The sequence below is a fragment of the Phyllobates terribilis genome, unplaced genomic scaffold (genome assembly GCF_046119375.1).
Source record: "Phyllobates terribilis strain yellow unplaced genomic scaffold, ASM4611937v1 Scaffold_7__3_contigs__length_470593459, whole genome shotgun sequence".
In the NCBI taxonomy this organism is placed as follows: domain Eukaryota; kingdom Metazoa; phylum Chordata; class Amphibia; order Anura; family Dendrobatidae; genus Phyllobates; species Phyllobates terribilis.
The window spans coordinates 199,129,679-199,146,693 of NW_027362767.1; positions in this window are offsets into that span (position 1 = coordinate 199,129,679).

The following is a 17,015-nucleotide window of genomic DNA, read 5'->3' on the forward strand; positions in this document are numbered from 1 at the left end:
GATTCCAGCCCAAAACATTACTCCACCTCCTCCTTGTTGGCGCTGTAGCCGTGTTTGCGTGGGGTGTCCATCAACCAGCCATCCTCCACTCCATCCATCTGGACCATCGAGCGCTGCACGGCACTCATCCGTGAACAAAACAGTTTTGAAATCAGTCTTCATGTAATGTTTGGCCCACTGGAGCCGTTTCTGCTTGTGTGAAGTGGATAGAGGAGGTCGACAGGATGGCGTATGCACAGCTGCAAACCTCTGAAGGACCCTGCATCTTGTTGTTCGGGGGACGTTGGAGGCACAAGCAGCTTCAAAAACTTGTCTGCTGCTATGACAAGGCTTTTTTGCCGCTGCTCTTTCAACCTGACGTAATTGCCTGTAGGAAAGAGTCCTCAATTTGCCCTTATCAGCACGCACACGTGTGTACTGTGAATCAGCTACATACTTCTTGATTGCCAAGACACTTCATCCTGATCATCGCACAATGTTGATTGTAGTCATGCCTTGACCTAAACACTCCACAATTTGTTGCTTCTCAGCAGCCGACACATCCTTTTTCTTTCCCATTTTGGCAGAAAATGTAGGCTGCTTAATAATGTGAGAGAGCCTTCTTAAGTAGTCTTGCCTTTCATTGGACACACCTGCCAAACTAAATAGCACAGGTGTCTGCAATTGCTTACAGTGATATAAAGAGCCCTGACACACATCACCATCAATGAGTTTAACTGACAAACAAACAAATTCTTCCCTTATCACTCCTAAACACTTTTTGCATAATAATTTGGAACGCGGTGTACATGTGCTTTTCCACAAAACACCAGCGGTTCACGTAGTGAATCTTACAGTTCTAACTTGCCAACCGTGGTCTGTATGGAATTGTTCAATAAAGGGCCCAAAATTAAGATAACATAGATGGGAGAGGTCTCTATGAATAGGAATTCCTAAGTATTTGATACCCTGTGAGGGCCAGGCAAAGGGAAAGTTGGACTGGATGGAATCCTATATGGATTTGGGGAGGGAGACATCGAGGGCCTCAGACTTCGCTGCATTGATTTTAAAATTTTACCATGTAACAAAGTGATCTATTTCAGCCATAACAGCATGGATGGATATATGTGATTGAGTGATATATACTAGGACATCATCAGCAAATAGAGAGCACTTGTACTCGGTGCCTCCCACCTCAATCCACCTAATATTGGGGTTATGGCGAATTGATGAGAGCAGGTGCTCCGTCACTAGGATGTATAAGAGAGGGGACAGAGGACATCCCTGCCTTGTCCCATTGGTGATTGTGAAAGGTGATGAAAATGTTCTGACGCACCCCCTGGGCCTTGGGACACCCGGAGCCGGACCCTTTTTGGTGGATGCTGGTGGTTGTAGTCTTCGTGGCGGCGACCCGGTTCGGTGGCTCAGGGCGGTCAAACCAGTGGCGGAACTATTTATGTGGTTTTGATGTTTAAATGTCCGACTACGCCACCCGTGGATTGCGGTCAGAGTGAACCGCCGCTACAGGGCAGACCGCTGAGGCTGGTGTTGTGGGTGCAGCAGAGCATAGCATAACTCCCCACGGGAGGAGTATAGCCTCAGGGCAGTGTATGCGGAGGATGGGGGTGATGGTGCAGGGCAGCAGCAGTAACGACACGGAGTCAGTGATGCAGTCCAGGGCCTTTACTCACAGTTCTTATTATCCAGACCACGTCTGCAGGTAACGGCTGCCCACGTCGTACTGTGCTCACCAGGTGAGGGGCTCAGACAACTCCCAGATAACTTTGGAGCACTTCACAGGACCCCCTTTGTGTGTCCTTTGTCTGGCCTTTCTTACCAACACTTCTGTCCGGCTGCCTCGGGCCTCCTCTTGGTAAACTTGGCGCCAGTTTCCCTGACCCTATGTGGTGCCTTCCTAGCGGGTGTAGCGAGGGGCTGCGCCACATAAAATGTCAGAGCCTCCGGTTTCTAGCTGAGGGTCGTTTCCTGCCTCCACTAGTTCGGGGACCGGTCTCCCCCTTTGGCCTGACCCCTCCACGCAGGTGGATTCGGGCGTGCGGTGGCGACTCGCCCGTCCGCTCCCCTGGGATCCCTTCATTCCTCGTTCCTGGAGCCTTCTCCGCTCCTCTTCCTTCCTTCTCCCTCTTCCAGGCCTGGGCCTCTGTTACTAGGCCCGCCTCCGGAGCAGAGCTCATGCAGAGCCCCTGCTCCCTGCCACTTCTGCTCAGACTTCTCTGCACTGAACTAAGATGGTGCCCACCTTTTATACTCCCTTCTCAATGCACCCAGGAACTGCTTCCTCCCTGCTCCTGCACTACAGGGTTCCCCTTCCTCAGTGTTCCCTCCCCCCACTCCAGCCAGGGACAGGGACTGTCGTGCCCATCTCAGGGGCATATTGGTCGCCCTGCCCCACGGCAATGTGGTGTAATGCATGCAGGTGTCGGGTCCTGATCCACACTCCATCCTTACCTGAGAGTGAGATATCACACCTCTGGGTGAGGTGCAATACGTCTGTAGCAACTGAGCCCTCAGGGTGCTACAGTTCCATTTATCTTCAGCCTAGGTGACGTATTGCGATACAGGGCCGTGATTTTGGCTATAAAAGGGTCCCCTAGACCCCTACCCCAAGCTTTTTAAGAGAATCATATATGGCGTGCCAGGAGACTCTATGGAATGCTTTCTCAGCATCCAACGAGAGTATCTAATTACAAATTTTTAACTGCATCTAGCCCAGGAAATACTTTGTGCCTAGTAGCAGTGTCTGCCAGTCAGCGGATTATCCCGGCTGTTAAGCAAGCTACACCACCTGTAGTTTAGACATTTAATTTTTTCAAAGGAAATGCTTCGGGACCATGGGATACTCAGTGAAGAGCATCAGGAGGCACCCCAAGGCATAGGGGCTGGGACTGGCAGTAGGATGCCTTGCGGTGGACAGCCGAGCTCGATCCTTATAAAAGCTTTTTAACTGCAGCAGCTTTAGTGGACGCTACTGGAGCTGGAATTACGCGGCTGCTGGCATGAGACTTGCCCTCCAATAGATCCTTGTAAATGGATTTAAAGTGTATTCATTCAAATTAGAGAGACAATTTAAATTAAAAAGCTTAGAGCTGCCTCCACCACAGGGGGGCTCGCTCGACCCACCAGCGGACAGGCACCAGTATTGGGAGAGGGGGGCTGGCCATCAGGGTTCACCGCGGCTCTGGCACAAACCCGGCGACACGGAGGTGGCACGGGCAGGAGCGGACTGGCCGTGTCGGCTTCTCACATTTTGGATTTTAGAAGGGCATGACATGCTTATATCTGTGTCTCCCCCTCCTTTTACTCCTCCACCTCTTTTATTTTCGCATGACTATATGTACTTGTCACTTTTCCATGTGTTAGTTGTGTCTTCTGAGCAGTTTGTCAGCTTTTGGACACCTTTGAAGGTGTTTTCTATGTGTTTCTATGTGTTTTTGTTTGCCTGCCATTGGTTTTAACGGTGTTCGAAGGTGTTCGACGAACAGTTCGACGAACAGTTCGGCGAACACACGGGTGTTCGACGAACCGAACCGAACTCGAACACTACGGGGGTGGCTCAACACTAGTGAGGATCTCTAAGTCCAGCAGCAGAAACCAGCCGGCAGGGGATTCCAGGTCCTCTGCCCATAGAAGCCCGGAGGCTCAGTCACGAGCAAGGGACCAGCACCGCCATCGAGGAGCGGAGGCTATCAGAAGGTCCCAAGTCACAAGCCATACAGGTGAGCACCACACGGTATACTCAGGGACGTGGGCTACTTCCACTCGCTTACAGCAAGGTAGCCAAGAAGAGTGCAGACAGACGGGGAGGCCTACAACTCCACCTGGCCAGGGGAACTCTTGTTTGTTCACAGACTGACCAGGCCTCTTATGCTAGCCAGTACCCCCGGGAGGGTCTGCCTTATCATCATCAGTAAAGACCCTGAACTGCACTGCAAAGACTCTGAGTCGTTCCTGCTTCACCCGTGCACCATCACTCCCAGCATCCTACTACACTGCTGTGGCACCCCAGGGGTCTGGTCTCCACAGTAATAGCAATGTTATGTCTGAGAGCAGGTGGGAGGTCTCTTGGTCAGGAATCCTATGCATGCCACACCTCCTGCCCAGTCCTGGGAGGGGAAGAACTTCCCCTATATAAAGCTGGGGCTGAGGCAGGGTTAGGGAGAAGAGAAGAGAAGAAGAGGAGTCCCAGACAGAGACATAGTCTGGTCTGGAGAGGAGCAGCTTAGGAAAGAAAGATCAGGAGCTCAGTGGGAGCAGTGCTAAAAGGAATCAGGGGCTGGCAGCTGAAGAGCTCGCCCTGATTGAAGAGTTACCACCGGACCCGGAGTCCGAGGCTGTGGGGATTAACCTTGACCCAGCAGCAGAAACCGACCGGCAGGGGATTTCAGGTCCTCTGGCCAAGAAACCCGAAGGCACGGTCACACGCGTGGGACCAGCACCACCGTCGTGGAGCGGAAGCCACTAGAAGGCCCCGAGTCACCGGCCATACGGGTGAGCACCACACGGTACACTCAGGGACGTGGGCTACCTTTACCCGCCTCTAGCAAGGAAGCCAGAAGAGTACAATTAGTTGGGGAGGCCTACAACTCCGCCTGGCCAAGGGGGATCCCATCTGCTCAAGGACTGACCAGGCCCCGACCGCTCGCCAGTACTCCGGGAGGGTCTATCTTTGTCACCAGTAAAGACCCTGAATTACACCGCATCGTCTCTGAGTGGTTCCTACTACCCCCATCATCCACGTCGGCTGCCCTGAGGCCATACCCCTCCCGTTGGGGGTTATACCATCCACGCTGCACCATCCTTCCACCGGCCTCAGCGGTCTGCCCTGCAGCGGCAGCTCCATAGCTGCATTCAACGGGTGGCGTAGTCGTCCTACATCTACTGCTAATTTACCGCCACTTAGTCTGACACCCTGGGCACGGACCGGGTCACCGCCACAAGGACTACTACCCCTATCCAGATCCGGCTCCGGGTATCCCTTGAACATGGCCCAGGGGGCGCGTCAGCTTTTGGCGTAGTCGGCAGGATTTCGTGCCCGCAGCCACCGGGTACTACGTGCCTGAAAAAAGAGACTTTTAAACTTACCTGTGGTGAAGATTCCCGCCATCCGGCGCCATCTTCAGCCTTCTTCCCGCCATCGGTGAAGATTCCCGCCATCCGGCGCCATTTTCAGCCTTCTTCCCGCCTTCCGTGGAGTTTTCCCGCCGTTGGACGCCATCTTGAAGACGCCGCGCGGGAAGAAGAGGGGCGTGGACTCCGAAAAGCCCGCGAGAACTGAAGCCCCGCCTCACGTCCGGACGTTGCGTAAGGTCCTGGAAGGAGCCCAGCAGACGCCGACGTCATAGGAGCGCGACGGAAGGTCCTCAACCCTGACGATCCACTGCGGAGCCGCGGCCTACGGAAGAGGATCATCGCAAGGTAGGCCACGGTCCACTAGGGGGGAGGAAGATGTCGGATACGGAGGAGAGCTTCACTGCCTCAACCCCCGCCAGCGCCAGCGCTGCTGCAGTCATGCCTTTTACCATGCCCTATATCCCGGGGGCAGCCTGGCTACCCCAATACTCAGGGGAGTCACATACCCTGAATGACTTTAGAGAAAAGCTGGATAGCCTCTTCCAGGTGTACCCCCTCACAGAAGAGCAAAAAGTGAGCATCCTGGTGGCCCAACTAACCGGGGCAGCCCAAAGGGAGGTAAAGTCCTGGCCACCTGGGAGGAGGACTGTCGCGGGGATACTAACCCGGCTGAGGGACACCTTTGATACCCGCACCTCAGCGGAGATTAAGCTTAAATTCTATGGGTACAAGCAGCGAGCACATGAGAGTATAAGGGACTATGCACTAAACCTACAAGAGGCCCTGAGAGCCATTAAGCAGACCGACCCCGACAGCGTGGGAAACGAGGACAGGCTGTTGACCGAACAATTTATAGAGGGACTATATTGTAATGTCCACCGAACCCAGTTGCGGGCCATAGCCTTACAGGATCCTCATCTGGACTTTGCACAGTTCAAGGACAGAGCCATCCGGGTGCTCCGAGAACCGGCACCGGGTGGCGTTGTGACCCACAGGCGCCCAGCTATCACTTACCACCAGGAGGCGGCGCCCTTGTCGGCAGGGCCTGTGTGGGCTGATGCGCAGGCTTTGAACAATGACCCGGCTCCAGACCTGCACCATCAGGTCCAAGAGCTAGCTAAAAGCGTTGCTGCGCTAACCCGAACTGTGCAGTCTTTACAGGTTTCCACTCCAGGGAAGATCCAGCTGGCATCCGGACCGGAGGACATCCCGTGGCGTCGACCAAGGAGGACCCCACCGGCCAGAGGAAGACCCAGCGACCGATACAACGAGGACGGACAACCCATCTGCCGCCGCTGCAATCAACCCGGACATATGGCAAGGTACTGTCCTTTAAACTGGCACAACCTGGGGTAGAGGGCCAACCCCCAGGAAAAAGATCACCAGGCCCATCGAGCTGGCGCGACAAATATGTGGGAGGACGTCCAGTCTTGCCTGTGGTACTGGATGGCATTCCTATGAGTGCCCTACTGGACACCGGGTCACAGGTCACCACCATCCCGTACGTGCTCTTCAAGCAGTACTGGAATGACTCGGATATAACCCGCTACCCTGACGACGACTTGAGTATCATTGCCAGCAATGGTCAACCCGTGCCGCAGATCGGATTTAAAGAGATGACCATTAAAATCGGTAGAGTCGAACTGGCAGCACAGGGACTGATCATTGTGGACATTGACAAGCGCGAGAGTCACCCAAAGATAACTCTAGGAACTAATGTGATTGAAAATTGTCTTGCAGAGGTGATTTTCATTTTACAGCAGGTTGCCAAGAACGCCAGCTCCGGCCAGCAGCGAGTGCTCCAGAAAGAGATCCGGGCACTGATGCGACAGCAACAAGTGGAACTCTCCGGCGGTGAGATTGGTAGCGTAAGAATTTGTGACCCTTTCCCTATTGCCATACCCCCGAAAAGTGAAATGATGATTTGGTGCCGGGCAGCTATTGGTCTGAGAGGTAGAGATTACCAGGCCATGGTAGAACCAGTCTACTCAGACAGTAGGCCCACCATTTTGACAGCCCGGGGGGTAGTTGATGTACGCCATGGGAGGGTACCCGTTCGCATAATAAATATTGGGAAAAGGGAAGTATACCTGCCCCGGTATGCTACGCTAGCCAAATTATATACTATCAACCAAAATTCTATACAGTCTGTGGAACCCTTGCCTCCATCTCATCCGGAGGAAGGTAACGGCTCTGAGAAAATAATGGAGGATTGGTGTCAGCAACTACATTTGGGTACTGACTCCACTCCCTCCCACCAGAAACAGGGAGTCTACCGGGTGGTTCAAGAGTATGAGAGAGTGTTTAGTAAACACCCGTTAGACTTCGGGCGAGTCAAGGGGGTAGAACATCACATCCCCACGGGAGACCATCCTCCCATAAAAGAGAGGTATCGGCCCGTACCCCCTGCACACTACCAACACGCCAAGGGGATGCTTAGAGACATGAAGGAGGCTGGGGTAATCAGGGATAGCTGTAGCCCCTGGGCAGCTCCACTAGTCTTGGTCAAAAAGAAAGACAACACCATGAGAATGTGTGTAGATTACCGGAAAATTAACCGTATCACACACAAGGATGCGTACCCCTTACCAAGAATAGAGGAGTCTTTGGCTGATTTAAAATCTGCTAACTTCTTCTCCACCTTGGATCTCACTAGCGGGTACTGGCAGGTTCCTGTAGCAGAGGCGGATCGGGAGAAGACCGCATTCACCACCCCGATGGGACTTAGCGAGTTTACCTGCATGCCGTTTGGACTCTGCAACGCACCAGGAACCTTCCAGCGATTGATGGAGTGCTGTCTGGGACACCGGAACTTTGAGACGGTCCTGTTATACCTGGACGATGTCATCGTCTACTCCAAGACCTACGAGGACCACCTGAAGCACCTGGCGGAAGTGTTTGAAGCTCTGGCAAGTTACGGCCTAAAGGTGAAACCTTCCAAGTGTCACCTCCTGAAACCAAAGGTGCAGTACCTGGGACACGTGGTGAGTGCTGACGGAGTGGCTCCCGACCCTGATAAGATCACCGCAATTAAGGAATGGCCAAGCCCCTCCAGCGTAAAGGAAGTGAGGCAGTTCCTCGGGTTGGTAGGCTACTACCGAAGGTTCATACCCGGTTTCACCAAAAAGGCAGCTCCTATGCAGGACCTCCTGATAGGCCAGTCCAGGAAGACCAAGAACCAGAAGCCGCCCTTCAGATGGGAGAAGTTGGAAGAAGAGTCCTTCCGCCAGCTGAAGATGGCCCTCACGGGGGATGAAATCCTGGCGTACCCGGATTACAGCCAGCCCTTTATCCTCTACACCGACGCCAGTAACATCGGGCTAGGAGCCGTACTGTCCCAGATCCAGCAGGGGAAAGAACGGGTAATTGCTTACGCCAGCCGAAAACTGCGACCCACCGAAAGAAACCCTGAGAATTACAGCTCATTTAAGCTAGAGTTCCTGGCAGTGGTGTGGGCAGTCACCGAACGCTTTAAGCACTACCTCGCTTCTTCCCGGTTCACCGTGTACACGGATAACAACCCGTTGACACACCTGGACACTGCAAGACTCGGTGCCCTAGAGCAGAGATGGATGGCCCGCTTGTCCAACTATGAGTTTACAATCAAATACCGGGCAGGACGCTCCAATACCAACGCGGACGCCCTGTCCAGGATGCCAAACCTACCGGACGTAGGGGAAGATTCAGAGGGATTGGAAGAAGTTGAGCTCCCCGCGTTCCACCGTCATGGGACTATCCAGTATTCCCACCATGTAAGAAGTAAGCAAACCGCTACGTTGAACCCCTTACCTCACTACAACTGGGTGGAGACGCAAGACAGTGACCCTGCCATCCGTCTGGTAAACGAGATGCTGACTCGGCCAGATGCACGCCTTGACCCAGACGCTCCGGAGGAAGCCAAGCAACTGTGGGCTGAGAAGAGTCGACTGTTCCTTTACAAGGGAAAGTTGTGCCGCAGAATGGTTAACTCCCGGACGCATGAACTAATCTGGCAAGTAGTGGTGCCAAGAAGAGACGCAGCTATGGTGATAGAGGCATACCACGACGGAGCTGGGCATTTCGGATGGAAGAAGCTGGAGTTCCTGCTGCGCGGGCGGTTCCATTGGGTAGGCATGAGAGGAACCATCGAGAGGTGGTGCAGAGACTGTGGCCCATGCAACTTAAGAAGGAGGGACCGTGCCAGCCAGAAGACTCCCCTGCGGTCCATCATCACCAGACAGCCGTTGGAACTGGTAGCCTTGGATCATGTAAAACTGACCCCAAGCAGAAGTGGCTACGTCTACGCGTTAACCATCGTGGATCACTACTCCCGGTTCCTGGTTGTCGTCCCCGTCAAGGACTTAACGGCTCACACAGCAGCTAGAGCCTTCCAGCAGCACTTCTGCCGTCCGCATGGATACCCGGAGCAAGTGCTGACGGACCAGGGGCCTGCCTTTGAAGCGGAGGTCTTCCAGGAGTTCTGCACCCTGTATGGATGCCGGAAGATAAGAACAACACCCTATCACCCGCAAACTAATGGACTTTGTGAGAAAATGAACCAGGTGGTGATAGATCTCCTGAAAACATTGCCCCTGGAGGAACGCAGTCTGTGGCCTGAGAAGCTGCCCGACCTGGTGGACCTATACAACCACATCCCTGTAGGTTCCACCAACTGTACCCCGGCTTACCTAATAAGGGCAAGACCTGGTAAGCTTCCTGTTGATCTGGAGATGGGAGTCCTGACACCCGAGGACACTTCACCAGAAGCCAACTGGGACACAGAGAGGCAGCAGCAATACCGAAAAGTACAGGAGAGCGTGGAGCGTAGTCTCTGTCAAGCTAGGGAAAGACAAGAGAAAACCTACAACCAGTATGCTCCCGCTGTTCCCCTGGTGCCCGGAGAGCAGGTCTTGAAGAGGAAAAGACGGCTCCACAAGTTGGACGACCAATGGGAGAAGGACCCGTACACCGTACTGCCCTCAAGCCACGACAACCCAAAGGTCTGTACAATCAGTAAAGACGGAGGGGAAACCACAGCCATTGTATCCCGGGATCACCTAAAGAAGTGTCCCGAACAGCTACGGAACCCTGAAAAGGAGCAAGAGGACCCTCGACCCGTAGAGGAAAGGGAAGATATGGTCAGTACTGTGCTCGGAGACTTCCCTCGGTCTTGGACTCAAGTCAATGGTGCTGTTGTGGTACCCGTCCTCACGTTCCTCCAACCAGCATCCCAAGTGCCTACGGAGACACAGGTAGAACTGGAAGAACAGCCGGTCCAGGAGGCAGAAGGCCCTACACAAGCAGACCAGGAAAATCAACCCTCTGCTTATAGTGAGCCTGCCATACCCCTAGTGAGCCAAAGAGTCCGTAGACGGCTGCCCAGTTTACCCTTGACAGCTCCTATACCCTGTAGCTCAGGACCAATCAACCAGCTCCGTAGGTCCACTAGGGTCACTAGAGGCCAGCTGCCCATACGGTGGAGGATCTAAATGTTCAAGCTATTTTATTAATGTTTACCTGTTTATTGTTGCTTGTGTATAATTATGTGTTTCTAGTTATTTATAGGAGTCTTTGGTGGATTTACCGGGAATCCTTTGTACATATGTTGGAGCGTAACCCAGGAATGGACTGAAAGACTGTTAAGGACTCGGGGCAGGACAGACCCCTACCTGGTTATGACGCGCCCCTGGGCCTGCTGTGTCGCGCAGCGTCTCGCGCACGGGGGCTTACCCGGAACCGGATCAGATGAGGGTTGTAGTCTCCGAGTGGCGGGGACCCGGTCCGTGCCCAGGGAGTCAACTCAGTGTGTGGCAGTCTTGATAGATGTTATTTGAGTGTCGACTACGCCACCCGTTGATTTGCAGCTATGGAGCTGCCGCTGCAGGGCAGACCGCTGAGGCCGGTGTAGAATTGTGCAGCGTGATAGTATAACCCCCAACGGGAGGGGTATGGCCTCAGGGCAGCCGACGTGGAAGATGAGGGTAGCAGGAACCACTCAGAGACGGTGCGGTGTAATTCAGGGTCTTTACTGGTAACAACGATAGACCCTCCCGGAGTACTTGCTAGCGAACGGGGCCTGGTCAGTCCTTGAGCAGATGGGATCTCCCCTGGCCAGGCGGAGTTGTAGGCCTCCCAAACTGACTGTTCTCTTCTGGCTACCTTGCTAGAAGCGGATATAAGTAGCCCACGTCCCTGAGTGTACCGTGTGGTGCTCACCCGTATGGCCGGTGACTCGGGGCCTTCTAATGGCTTCCGCTCCACGATGGCGGCGCTGGTCCCACGCGTGTGACCGTGCCTTCGGGTTTCTGGGCCTGAGGACCTGAAATCCCCTGCCGGTCGGCTTCTGCTGCTGGGCAAGAGTTAGTCCCCACAGCCTCGGACGCCGGGTCCGGTAAGAAAGCTTCTCAGTCAGGGCGAGCTCTGCAGCTGCCAGCCCCTGACTTGTAGTAGTATTGCTCCCACTGAGCTTCTGCTGTTTCTTCCTGTGACTGTTTCTTGTCTCTACTCTCCTTGACTGACTAACCCTGCTTCAGCCCCGGGTTTATATAGGGGAAGGTCTTCCCCTCCCAAGACTGGGCAGGAGGTGTGGCATGCACAGGATCCCTGGCCAAGAGACCTCCCACCTGCTCTCAGACATAACATTGCTTGTTACTGTGGAAACCAGACCCCTGGGGTGCCACATTCCCCCCTAGTGAAATTTAGTACTCCGGGACTAAACATATTTTAGAAAAACATAACAAGATATAACAATAACAATACAATAAAGAAACACATAAAGGTGGTCACGGCATGTCCGTAACCGGGTGCAGTCTTTGAAGAAACAAAGGTGTCCATTTCACCAAAACAGGGAGACGTAACCAGGTAGGGGTCTGTCCTACCCCGAGTCCTTAACAGTCTCTAGTCCATCCTGGGTTACGCTCCAACTAATTGTACAAGGATTCCCGGTAGATCCACCAAGGATTCCTAAAAATAACTAGAAACACAAAATTATACACAAGCAACAATACACAGGTAAACATAAATAAAACAATTTATACACTTTAAATCCTCGAGCGTGCGGGTAACTGGCCTCTAGTGGCCCTAGTGGACCTACGGAGCTGACTGTCTAGCCCTGAACTACAGGGTGTAGGAGCTGTCAAGGGTAAACTGGGCAGCTGTCTACCGGCTCTTTGGCTCACTAGGGATATGGCAGGCTCACTGCAAGCAGAGGGTTGATCCTCCTGGTCTGCGGGTGTGGGGTCTTCTGCCTCCTGGACCGGCTGTTCTTCCAGCTCTACCTGTTGCTCCGTAGGTGCTTGGGATGCTGGTTGGAGGAAGGTGAGTACGGGTACCACAACTGCACCATCGACTTGAGTCCAAGACCGAGGGAAGTCCCCGAGCACAGTACTAACCATATCTTCCCTTTCCTCTACGGGTCGATGGTCTTCTTGTTCCTCTTCAGGGTTCCTCAGTTGTTCGGGACACTTCTTCAGGTGGTCCCGGGATACAATGGCTGTAGTTTCCCCTCCGTCTTTACTGATGGTACAAACCTTCGGGTTCTCGTGGCTTGAGGGCAGTACGGTGTACGGGTCCTTCTCCCACTGGTCGTCCAATTGTGGAGCCGTCTCTTCCTCTTCAAGACCTGCTCTCCGGGTACCAGGGGAACAGCGGGAGCATACTGGTTGTAAGTTTTCTCTTGTCTTTCCCTAGCCTGACAGAGACTTCGCTCCACGCTCTACTGTACTCTCCGGTACTGCTGCTGCCTCTCTGTGTCCCAGTCTGCTTCTGGTGAAGTGTCCTCGGGTGTCAGGACTCCCATTTCCAGGTCAACAGGTAACTTACCAGGTCTTGCCCTCATTAGGTAAGCCGGGGTACAGTTGGTGGAACCTACCGGGATGTGGTTGTATAGGTCCACCAGATCGGGCAGCTTCTCAGGCCACAGACTGCGTTCTTCCAGGGGCAACGTTTTCAGAAGATCCATTACCACCTGGTTCATTTTCTCACAAAGTCCATTAGTTTGCGGATGATAGGGTGTCGTCCTTATCTTCCGGCAGCCATACAGAGTGCAGAATTCTTGGAAGACCTCCGCTTCAAAGGCAGGTCCCTGGTCTGTCAACACTTGGTCCGGGTACCCGTGTGGACGGCAGAAATGCTGCTGGAAGGCTCTCGCTGCTGTTCGAGCTGTTAAGTCCTTGACGGGGACGACAACCAAGAACCGGGAGTAGTGATCCACGATGGTTAGTGCGTAGACGTAGCCACTTCTGCTTGGGGTCAGTTTTACATGATCCAAGGCTACCAGTTCCAACGGCTGCCGGGTGACGATGGACTGCAGGGGAGTCTTCTGGCTGGCACGGTCCTTCCTTCTTAGGTTGCACGGGCCACAGTCTCTGCACCACTTCTCAATGGTTCCCCTCATGCCTACACAGTGGAATCGCTCGCGCAGCAGGAACTCCAGCTTCTTCCACCCGAAGTGTCCAGCTCCGTCGTGGTATGCCTCCATCACCATGGCTGCGTCTCTTCGTGGCACCACTACTTGCCAGAGTAGTTCATGCGTCCGGGAGTTAACCATTCTGCGGCACAACTTTCCCTTGTAAAGGAACAGTCGACTCCTCTCTGCCCATAGTTGTTTGGCTTCCTCCGGAGCGTCTGGTTCAAGGCAAGCCTCCGGGCGAGTCAGCATCTCCTTCACCAGTCGGACGGCAGGGTCACTGTCTTGCGTTTCCGCCCAGTTGTAGTGAGGTAAGGGGTTCAACGTAGCAGCCTGCTTACTCCTTACCCGGTGGGAGTACTGGATAGTCCCATGACGGTGGAACGCAGGGAGTTCAACTTCTTCCAGTCCCTCCGGATCTTCTCCTTCGTCCGGCAGGTTGGGCATCCTGGACAGGGCGTCCGCGTTGGTATTGGAGCGTCCGGCCCGGTATTTGATTGTGAACTCGTAGTTGGACAGACGGGCCATCCACCTCTGCTCCAGGGCACCGAGTCTTGCCGTGTCCAGGTGTGTCAACGGGTTGTTATCCGTGTACACGGTGAACCGGGAAGAAGCGAGGTAATGCTTAAAGCGCTCGGTGACTGCCCATACTACGGCCAGGAACTCTAGCTTAAATGAGCTGTAATTCTCGGGGTTCCTTTCGGTGGGTCGCAGCTTTCGGCTGGCGTAGGCGATTACTCGTTCCTTCCCCTGCTGGATCTGGGACAGTACAGCTCCTAGCCCGATGTTACTGGCGTCGGTGTAGAGGATAAAGGGCTGGCTATAATCCGGGTACGCCAGGATTTCGTCCCCCGTGAGGGCCATCTTCAGCTGGCGGAAGGACTCTTCTTCCAGCTCCTCCCATTTGAAGGGCGGCTTCTGGTTCTTGGCCTTCCGGGACTGGCCTATCAGGAGGTCCTGCATAGGTGCTGCCTTTTTGGTGAAACCGGGAATAAACCTTCGGTAGTAGCCTACCAACCCGAGGAACTGCCGCACTTCTTTTACGCTGGAGGGGCTTAGCCATCCTTAATTGCGGTGATCTTATCAGGGTCGGGAGCCACTCCGTCAGCGCTCACCACGTGTCCCAGGTACTGCACCTTTGGTTTCAGGAGGTGACACTTGGAGGGTTTCACCTTTAGGCCGTAACTCGCCAGAGCTTCGAACACTTCCGCCAGGTGTTTCAGGTGGTCCTCATACGTCTTGGAATATACGATGACATCGTCCAGGTACAACAGGACCGTCTCGAAGTTTCTGTGGCCCAGACAACACTCCATTAGTCGTTGGAAGGTTCCTGGTGCGTTGCAGAGTCCGAACGGCATGCAGGTGAACTCGCTAAGTCCCATCGGGGTGGTGAATGCGGTCTTCTCCCGGTCCGCCTCTGCTACAGGAACCTGCCAGTACCCGCTAGTGAGATCCAAGGTAGAGAAGAAGTTAGCAGATCTTAAAGCAGCCAATGACTCCTCTATCCTTGGTAAGGGGTATGCATCCTTGTGTGTGATACGGTTGATTTTCCGGTAATCTACACACATCCTCATGGTGTTGTCTTTTTTTCTGACTAAGACTAGTGGAGCTGCCCAGGGGCTACAGCTATCCCTGATCACCCCAGCCTCCTTCATGTCTCTAAGCATCCCCTTGGCGTGTTGGTAGTGTGCAGGGGGTACGGGTCGATACCTCTCTTTTATGGGAGGATGGTCTCCCGTGGGGATGTGGTGTTCTACCCCCTTGACTCGCCCGAAGTCTAACGGGTGTTTACTAGACACTCTCTCGTACTCTTGAACCACCCGATAGACTCCCTGTTTCTGATGTGAGGGAGTGGAGTCAGTACCCAAATGTAGTTGCTGACACCAGTCCTCCATTGTTTTCTTAGAGCCGTTACCTTCCTCCGGGTGAGATGGAGGCAAGGGTTCCACAGATTGTATAGCATTTTGGTTAATAGTATATAATTTGGCTAGCGTGGCATACCGGGGCAGGTACACTTCCCTCTTCCCGATATTGATTATGCGAACGGGCACCCTCCCATGGCGTACATTAACCACCCCCCGTGCTGTCAAGATGGTGGGCCTACTGTCTGAGTAAACTGGTTCTACCATTGCCTGGTAATCTCTACCTCTCAGACCAATAGCTGCCCGGCACCAAATCATCATTTCACTTTTTGGGGGCATGGCAATAGGAAAAGGGTCACACATTCTTACGCTACCAATCTCACCGCCGGAGAGTTCCACCTGTTACCGTCGCATCAGTGCCCGGATCTCTTTCTGGAGCACCCGCTGCTCGCCGGAGCTGGCGTTCTTGGCAACCTGCTGTAAAAGGAAAATCACCTCTGCAAGACAATTTTCAATTACATTAGTTCCTAGAGTTATTTTTGGGTGACTCTCATGTTTGTCAATATCTACAATGATCAGTCCCTGTGCTGCCAGTTCGACTCTACCGATTTTGATGGTCACCTCTTTAAATCCGATCTGTGGCACGGGCTGGCCATTGCTGGCGATGATACTCAAGTCGTCGTCAGGGTAGCGGGTAATATCCGAGTCATTCCAGTACTGCTTAAAGAGCACGTACGGGATGGTGGTGACCTGTGACCCGGTGTCCAGTAGGGCACTCATGGGAATGCCATCCAGTACCACAGGCAAGACTGGACGTCCTCCCACATATCTGTCGCGCCAGTTCGATGGGCCTGGTGATCTTTTTCCTGGGGGTTGGCCCTCTACCCCAGGTTGTGCCCGTTTAAAGAACAGTACCTTGCCATATGTCCGGGTTGATTGCAGCGGCGGCAGATGGGTCGTCCGTCTTCGCTGTATCGGTCACTGGGTCTTCCTCTGGCCGGTGGGGTCCTCCTTGGTCGACGCCACGGGATGTCCTCCGGTCCGGATGCCAGCTGGATCTTCCCTGGGGTGGAAACCTGTAAAGACTGCACAGTTCGGGTTAGCGCAGCAACGCTCTTAGCTAGCTCTTGGACCTGATGGTGTAGGTCTGGAGCCGGGTCATTGTCCAAAGCCTGCGCATCAGCTCCCACAGGCCCTGCCGACAAGGGCGCCGCCTCCTGGTGGTAAGTGATAGCTGGGCGCCTGTGGGTCACAACGCCACCCGGTGCCGGTTCTCGGAGCACCCGGATGGCTCTGTCCTTGAACTGTGCAAAGCCCAGATGGGGATCCTGTAAGGCCATCGCCCGCAACTGGGTTCGGTGGGCATTACAATATAGTCCCTCTATAAATTGTTCGGTCAACATCCTGTCCTCGTTTCCCACTCCATCAGGGTCGGTCTGCTTAATGGCCCTCAGGGCCTCTTGTAGGTTTAGTGCATAGTCCCTTATACTCTCATGCGCTCGCTGCTTGCACCCGTAGAATCTAAGCTTAATCTCGACTGAGATGCGGGTATCAAAGGTATCCTTCAGCGGGGTTAGTATCCCTGCGACAGTCTTCCTCCCAGGTGGCCAGGATTTTACTTCCCTTTTGGCTGCCCCGGTTAGTTGGGCCACCAGGATGCTCACTTTTTGCTCTTCTGTGAGGGGGTACACCTGGAA